Below are 9,552 nucleotides of genomic sequence, written 5' to 3'. Positions count from 1 at the left end.
TCTCCACTTAGAATCATGGTACTGGATGAATAGTCAATATGGTTGTGGCTAATTAGACTCTCCTACCTGGTAGGTGGTGACAGTCAACTGCAGAGCTCCTATCTCCAGAAAGGGTGGACCAGGAGAGCTACGAATAGCCATGAGCCTGGCTGGAAGGTCAGGACACAATGCGTAGCAGTATAAGCAAAATGCCACCTCTGGGGATTCTGTTAGTATAGAGAAGTGGTCAGCAGAATTTTCTGTAAAGGGCCAGATTTGAAATGTTTTGTGGGCCATACAGTTTTGGTCATGTTCTAGTTTGCTAATGCTGCCAGAATGCAAAACACCAGAAATGAATTGGCTTTTATAAAGGGGGTTTATTTGGTTACACAGTTACAGTCTGAATGCCATAAAGCGTCCAAGGTAACACATCAACAATTGGATACCTTCACTGGAGGATGGCCAATGGCGTCTGGAAAAACTCTCTTAGCTGGGAAGGCACGTGGCTGGCGTCTGCTCCAAAGTTCTGGTTTCAAAATGGCTTTCTCCCAGGATGTTCCTCTCTAGGTTGCAGTTCCTCAAAAATGTCATTCTCAGTTGCTCTTGGGATGTTTGTCCTTTCTTAGCTTCTCTGGAGCAAGAGTCTATTTTCGACAGCTGTCTTCAAACAGTCTCTCATCTGCAGCTAGTCTCTCAGCTTCCGTGCATTCTTCAAAGTGTCCCTCTTGGCTGTAGCAAGCTTGCTCCTTCTGTCTGAGCTTATATACTGCTCCACTAATCAAGGCCCATGCTGAATGGGCAGGGCCACACCTCCATGGAAATTATCTCATCAGAGTTATCACCTACAGTTGGGTGGGTCACATCTCCATGGAAACACTCAAAGGATTCCAATCTAAGTAGCACTGATACATCTGTCTCACAAGATTGCATAAAGAATATGGCTTTTTCTAGGGGACATAATACATTCAAACCGGCACAGGTCACAAATTGTAAACTCTACTGTTATAGCATGAAAGCAGCCACAGGCAACACATACATGAAAGAGTGTGACTGTGTTCCAATAAAACTTTATTTATATAATCAGGCTGCAGACCAGATATGGCCTGTGGGCTATAGTTTACTAACCCTTAGAATAGAACAAGGTGTCCTGCTGATACGATAAATCCAAAAAATGGAGCCAAGGTCAGAGTCAAGCACATCCAAGCCAACCTGTAGGTATTTGGTAAGATGAAGAGTCCAGAATCAGGATCTAGATATCAGGATTAGGCAGGATGGCCCAGACAGCTACTGTATCTGACCTTTCATAGAACTCCTTGTTCAGAGCTCAGAAAAGCCAAAAGAAGATGCACAAGGATGGAGACCAAGAGGAAACACAAGATGAACACATACGGATCTGGTAAGCAGGAGAAAAGAACTAACTTGGTTCATAGGGAAAACTGAACAAACTGTATTGAGCTAATATTAAGTACCCTTCTTTATGGACAGATAGGGACTTGCTGGTAGAACATTGGCTGGACACTGCTAAATAAGCAAAAGAGCATCCTGCTTGCTCTAACAGGTGGTGGCTTCTCCCATGTCTTCACCCTTCTCCACCCTGGAGTACTGTATATGAGTTTAGCACCCACCCACCCAACCTCCCCCACCAAAGTGCATTTATTGATATTCCATATGGTTAATATGATTAATTTGTTTCTAAATTTCTTCATAGAATTCAAAAGAGCAGTGTGATTTGGGACATGCCATTTATACTCAGATAATGAAACTGTAATTCATCTTTTATGGCTTCTGCCTTGCATGTCAAATAAAACTTGAATTGTCATTCTTTGTTCAGAACCAAAAACCATCTTGAAGTTGTTTATTCTTATGGTTTAAAATAAGTTTGATGCCAGATTGGTCTTCAGTCCTGGGAAAACAATACACATTCAAGAAGTTAAAAATCAGATTATTTTTTCCATTGAAATAATTTTCTTTTAGGCAGAATATTATATTGTAAAATATTGGGATGTCTCAATACTTTCTATAATATTTTTCTCAGATAGAGGTAGATGAGGTGTTAGATAATTGACCATTTTCAGGGTCCTAGTTCTGACTCTACACTTATCAACCTGTGTAGCCTTAGGAAAGTTGTTTCATTTCATTTCATTTCATTTCATTTCATTTCTTTTCATTTCATTTCTTTATTTTATTTTATTATTTTATTTTATTTCTTCTCATTGTCATCCTCAAAGGAGAAAATATATATTAATTCCTGCTCTGGCTTTCTAGCAAGATTTTGTAAGAATCCTATGAGTTAATGTATGTAAAACTCTATAAGAGTTTTAGTATTCATCAAGCATTTCTTTTATTGTCTATGCCAGGTTCTGTGCAATGTATGGGGACTCAAACAGATATTGCACAATGATGTTCATAGTGGCATTATTTACAATTGCCAAAAAGTGGAAGTAAACCAACGTCCATCACCAGATGGACTAGCAAAATGTGGCATATATATATATACACACACACACATACACACACACACACAGTACATAAAATACATACTTACAAACATGATGTTTACATACAATGGAATATTACTCAACTGTAGAAAAAAATGAAGTTCTTATGCATGCTACAACATGGATGAACCTTGAAGATATCATGTTGAGTGAAATAAGCCAGACATAAAAGGAAAAGTATTGCATGATTTTATTTATATGAAATAATGAGAATATGCAAATTTATAATGTTAGAAACTAAAATACTGGTTACCAGGTGCTGGGATGGGAGTGGAGAATGGGGAGTTAATGCTTAATTGGTACAGAATTTCTGTTTGGGATGATAGAAAGGTTATGATAATGGATGGTGGTGATTGTAATTAACACCACTGAATTGTGTAATTGAAAGTGGATAAAATGGGAAATTTGGGGTTGTATACATGTTACCAAAATTAAAAAAAAAAAGTGAATAGGACTTGGATTCTGCTCTCCAACAGCTCACCATATCAAATAGTCAGTAATTATAATAGCTAACACTTTTATAGCATTCGCTATATTCAAAGTACTCTATATATGCTTTATTTAATTATCACAGTATAGATAGGTATAATTATTATTTCCATTTTAAGAGGAGACTATTAGCACAGAGAGAGTTTAAATAATTTGCCCAAGGTCACACAGCTAATGAGTAGATGAACCGGGATTCCAACCTAGGAAGTTTGATTCCACCATCCGCATGCTTCACTATTAAGCTATAGTGAATATCAGGACTATGAATACTCAATTGGAGGTGATTAGAAGTTCCTTATTCATTTTAGAAAGTATGTAATTACAAGAAAATGAAAGTAGAGATGAGCAGAAGAAGCAAATATTTCCCTAAGGGTGTTCCATGGGACACAAATTCCCTAGATGATCCATGAGAAAAGGATTATATTTGGGAAATATCTTGACCCTTAATGCACGTTAACCAGGTAACATCCTGCTTAGGGGTCCTGTGGAAAAGAAACCTGCCTCTTTTTGTTTGGTCCAGTGTCTCTTGAAAGTAGTTGTCTTCAGGACCCTTCAATACCAGGACAACTCGTTGAGTTCTGCCAAACGTAGTCCCTGAAACACTGGTATAGAAAGTATCTTTGAAGAAACTTGGCCTGGAGGAGAAAGTCAGGGATTTGAAACAGCTAAATGAAAATGAGAAATGGATCTGACTAGGGGCAAAATAAGGAATTTCTGAGGAGACTTTAGAGCACTGGCCTTGAAAGACATCCGTTGGTGAATATGACAAATTGGTGTGGTTGTGGGACCATCTGGAGCTGAGCTCAGGAGCTGCTGAATAGGGGCAGAGAAAGAGGAAGTTTGGGTTGATCCAGGATGGTGGCCTGGCAAGGCAGGTGAAGTAGAAGATGAGAAGAGAGGAAATTAATGTATTATGTATATTTAATAAGGACAGGATGAAATCGATGCTGTTATGTTTCCTTCACATTCTGTAGTCTTTAATATATGTACAGCCTTCAGAAATGTTATTACACAAATAATTTGACAAAGAAGACAGAGAAACATGTGCTCACTAATGTTGGGGAAAAGATGACCCTTGACCCTCTCCCTTAGTTAATTTGGTATCACTTATACATTCAGTTTAGGGATATAGCTTCAACAAAACATTCTTAAATGAAACTGAATTTTTTTTTTAAAATAAGCTTGTGTCTGTGAAAAATATCATGAATGCCAGGACAGTTTTGTGCCACCGCCTTGATTGGTGCTAAGGAGTCAGCAGTCTTGCGCACCATTGGGTTAAATGTTGACACCATAAAAAAGGCAAATAATGTCTTAATGCATTATGAAGATAGTTTTTACCTTGCAGACACTATATCACCAAGGATCCATGAGCCATACTTTAAGAAGCCCTGTCCAGGAGCTTAAGCCTTCCTAGAAGTTCTGTATCAGAATCAGTTCTGTTCCCTTGTGAACTCAGAACCACCATCCCATTTTCTTTCCCTCCATGCATAGTCTCAGGATTTTGGAAGTTTATCCTTTTAAATTCACAAAGCACACAGGCTTTGAATATGACCTCTTTTTATAATGAAACACTGACCCTATGCTTACCCTTCTAAATAAAGTTACCTTCAGGGATTCTAGAGTCCTCAATCTTCATCCTTCTACGAGAATCCTCCTATGATTCCAGCAAAGTTATAGTAGTTTGAATTATGTACCTCAACAAACTCATATTCTGAATCTTAATCCACATCCCTGTGAGTGTGAACCCATTGTAAATAGGACCTTTTGAAGATGCTCTCTTTAATTAAGGCATGGCCAACTGAATCCAGGTAGTTCTGAATCCATATTACTGGAGGAATATGGAGGACTTATAAGGAGAACCCGCAAGTCACAGAAGCCAGAAAGGAGAAAACATGGCCATGTGAAGGGAAACAGAGAATCAACCCAGCAGCCAGCACCAAAACACTAGACTCCGTGAGAAAGCAATCCTTGCCGATATCTTGAGTTTGGACTTCTTCCAGCCTCAAAACGGTGAACCAATAAATTCTCGCTGTTAAACTAAAATCAGTTCATGGTATTTTTTACTGCAGCTCTGGCAAACTAAGATAATAGTTTTCTGGCCCTCTTTTCCTAAAGAGTAGTGATCAAACAACACAGATCTGATCTCTATTGAGTGGCAACACTCCTGTGTATTTTAATCCACTTTAGTTGCCTAATAGTTACAATTAATGTGGAAGATTAGCAGTAGATAAGAGAATGGGGCTATTTTCAAATTAGTGAAAGTATTAATTTTTATTATTTCACTGCAGAAATTTACAGATTTTATTTTGGGTGATAACATATACTTGAGATTTGAGATTGATATTTGCCAGTAAGAAGCCTCAGTTTGCATTATAAAAATAAAAATGACGTCTTGTAATCTTGAGGTCTCTGCATGCAAACAGGGCTTTGTAAGAGAGAGGAGATGCTCATCCACTTTTCCTGAAGTCTTAAAGCTGTGCAAGATTCTCATTACCTGTGAGGACATCTGCCATAGGCTGGTGAAGAAATGAAATAAATGTAGTACAGTGGTGACATTTTGCTACATTTAGGGCTTGAAATAGCTTTATTTTTTATAAGAAAGGACAGATGAAAAGCAATCTGAGATGAGATTGATAGGTAGACATATCCCCTGGAGACATACGTGGCTCTTCTCTGGAGTCAGAAATACAAGCCAGAATTAATTTGTCTACATAGCTATAGTTTCCATTTATGTGGCATTTTACAGTTTATTAAACATTTAATAGGCACTACCTTATTTCTCTTTGCAGCATTTATACCGTGGATATTTCTTATTCCTCTCTATTGACCAAAGGAAGCCAAGGCCGGGTGATTTATCCAAGGTAACACTACAATAAAGTATGTCACCCTTTTCTGTGGATCCAGAATATATTATTCCATGCAATGGGCAGCAGTGGTTTCACAGAAATCTTGATGGTGGACAGGAAAAAACAGGGGTTGGAAGTTAAATACGGCAGATTGAAAGCACTTATTCATCTCTGCTAGCTACTGTGCTAGATTGTTGGTAATTCATCCACCCTCTTTGCCTCTCACCTGTATTACAGGGACTGGAAGCCTGGGAACACATTTCCCAGAATCCCTTGTCAGTGCGTTTTCCAGATTAGGTTGAAGGTAGAAGAGAGGCAGGCATGACTTTATTGTTTCTTTGGCAAGAATGTACAGAGTTGTGAGCCTCAAAGCACCTGAGATTTTGTAGCTGCCTCCAGGTAGTTTGCAGTGTTTCACCTGATTCCATGTTGTAAACATTAGTGGTAACTGCTGCTGGTTTCCTGTGATTCCTGTAACTTCCTGACTCACTAAAAACTAATGGTGAATCCGAAAAAAAAGTAGAGGCTTCACTTGATTGTCAAAACCCCAGCCCTTACCACAGTGCTGTACACACCTATATTCAATAATTAAATTACTTCCTCCTTGAAATAACTTGAGTGGTTTATCATTGTCTGAACAAACATTGACAAATTTCCCAACCCCACTAAACTGACAGTAAGGTAAGAAAAGAAGTATAAACCTTTAAGGACAGAGAGAGTATGAATTAAAACAACAGCAGAGATATCAACAATTTTTTAGAAGATAGAATTCAGATGAGCAAGTGGTAACTCAAAGAAAAGAAAATTAAAACTCACCTACCTGTGGTGGGGAAAGCTGATAAAAAGTAAACTGATTCACACTGTATCACAGATTCCTGGAAAGTTTCAGGAATAGAAGTCACCAAGTAATTTTGAAGCTGTTAGTTCAAGATGAAGTTGTTAGTTCAAGATGAGTTAGAAATTGATTGATCTAAAGTCTGTATAAGGAGAGTTAGGGGTTGGTAAACTTTTCCTGTCAAAGACCAGATGGTAAATATTTTAGGCTTTGTGGATTGTATGTCCTCTGTCACAACTATTCAACTCTGCCTCTATAGTGTGAAAGCAGTTATAGACAGTACATAAATGAATGGGAATAGCTGTGTTCTAATAAAACTTTATTTACAAAAGCAAGTGGCAGGCCAGATTTGGCCCATGGGCTGTAGTTTGCCAACAGCTGGTTTGGACCTAATCACCAGCTTGCATAAGCCTCTCCCATCAGGATAGGACAAGAAATTTACTCTCTAGAAAGCTTGAAATAAAGAGACACTATAGTTGGGAGACACTAGAAATAGCTGGAGCATGGGTATGGAGTGAAGAACCATACAGAAAATGGAGGAGCTACATAAAAGCCTGCAAACTAAGCCATGAGAAGCAGAGAGACCTTACATATACCGATTCCTAAAAAAAACATGCTTTTTTGAAATATGGCGGTAAATAACAAAAGAAACAATAAAGGAAAATTGAAAAGGATCTTCTAAGGGGAAGAGAATTAGGTGCGGGGCATTCTTTTACTTTATGAGATGCTATAGTAATTATTTGACCATTAAAAACATTTGCACATGTTATCTGGATAAATTAAAATTAAATTAAGAATAAAAAAGTAGAGGAATCAAGGATATTGCATGCATGCTTTAGGACCCCAGCAGGGGAAGTATTACATCCTGATTTTCTAGGTGAGGAAACTGAAGGATTACTCTCTGAAGCTGAATAGCATGGAGGGAAAGTATTGCTTGGGAAATAAATTGGGTTTAGTTGGTATTAGAAGCATGAGTTTTTAGTAAATTAATAGGGCATATTGGTAGAAACTCATAAGTAAAGGCAGAAAGAGCTACAGAGTGTTTGAATTTTTGTGATCATACTATGAACTATGTTCATATGAACTATATTCATGGGAGCCAAGAAGATAGTTGGACACCAAGAGCTCAAACTGAGCAATGGTGCCACCACTCCTAGACACCCTATGATGAGCAGCCCCTTCATGTTAATGGTATAATGAAAAAATTGCAAATGAAGTAAACAATAATTAGAGACAGAGTAACACATGCTCTAGTGAACTCCATCTCTGAGGAGGTATTAGAGCAGAATTTGTGAAGTTGGGATGTAGACAAAGGATGTATCATAAGGAGATAGACTTGGGTTATAAACAAAAGTGAACTGGAGACTCTCTTGGTTAATGCTGATCTGTTCCATCTCTTTATGATATTTCTGTGATGGTGTATATTGGTGAGTCTTTGATGCCTTACCTGTTCCATCTGGAGACATCACTTCAGGGAAGGAGACTCCAGGACAGGTAGAAGACAGAACGCATAACCCACCTCCGTGGCTTTAGAAGTTTGCTTGGGTTATGAGGAATTATTACAACTTGCCTGACCTGATCGCCCTCCCTAATTTTGTCACAACCAATGAGGGCAAAACCTATTCACAGAGGCATGGCTAGATAGAAGCAGGAGTCAACAGAAAACTGGGCTTTACCAAAATAAAGACAAATGTATGGATATCACATCTGCTTCTCATTAGCTGGATAACCTTGGTCAACTTCCTTAGAGACTCAGTTTCCTCTTTGGTTAAAAAAATATGTATTTTGAGGGGGATATTAATATTAACCTCATTTGGATTTCTGAGAAAAGGTTTTCTTTGACACCAAAGCTGACCAGTTGTAAGCACATGCACATATAAAATGATAAGTATTATCATTAATAGCATCTGCTTGGAAAAAAACCCCACAAAGATCCAGAAGTATAAATATTGATTGATGACACTGTGGTGGTCTGAAGCTATATATACCCCAGAAAATAATCATGTTCTTAAAAGCTAATCCATTCCTGTAGGTATGGACCTATTGTGGATGGGACATTTTGATTAGGTTATTTCAGTTAAGGTGTGTCCCCAGTGGGTCTTAATCCTTTTACTGGAGTCCTTATAAGAGAATAAAAAACAGAGAGAAAGATACAGAAAACAGAGAAAAAGACACAGAAGCTGAGAGAGACAGACACACCCAGAAACCAAGAAGAAGCCACTGAAGCCAGAAGCTGCAAGCAGTGAAACTGTGAAGAGAAGGCAGCGAATGACCAGCAGACTCCATGTGGCAGAGGAACTGAGAATCACTGGTAGCTCTCTCTGGGAGAGAAAGCATTGCCTGCTGATGCCTCGATTTGGATATTTTCATGGCTTCAGAACTACATAAACTTGTAAATTAATAAATCCCCATTGTAAAAGCCAACTCATATTCAATAGATTGCATTTTGGCAACTCTAGCAAACTAAAACATACCCTTTGGGAAAAAGTGTTAGAAGTTAGGAGATTAGGGTATGAAATTTGGAGCCAGAGAGAAACCCTGCTCTCCACTTATTAGCTGCAGGATTTTGTACAAGTTACTCAACCCCATGTCATTTCACGTAAAAGAATCTCTCCAACAACAAGCCCCCTGACTGCCCAATCCCAGGACCTCCCTCTCTGCCCACACTTTTGGGGCTGGAGAGCCTTTCCCTGATTTTGCAGGGTAGAAAAGGATTCCTCTGGTGTTGCTTGAAAGTACATGCACTCTTTTACATGACCTTCCTTAACTGCACACTTTTAATGAGGGAAAGGAACTTTTGTTTGGCAGGAACAGTTCTTTTACTCTCCTTAACCACTGAAATAAGAATGTCCCCTGAAGAGAGCCTGCGATCTCAAGTCTTGGATTCATTGTAATTAAAACTCTG

Source organism: Choloepus didactylus, chromosome 8 (assembly GCF_015220235.1).
Source record: "Choloepus didactylus isolate mChoDid1 chromosome 8, mChoDid1.pri, whole genome shotgun sequence".
NCBI lineage: Eukaryota > Metazoa > Chordata > Mammalia > Pilosa > Megalonychidae > Choloepus > Choloepus didactylus.
The sequence above is the reverse complement of the archived record's forward strand: the minus strand, read 5'-3'. Positions refer to the sequence as shown.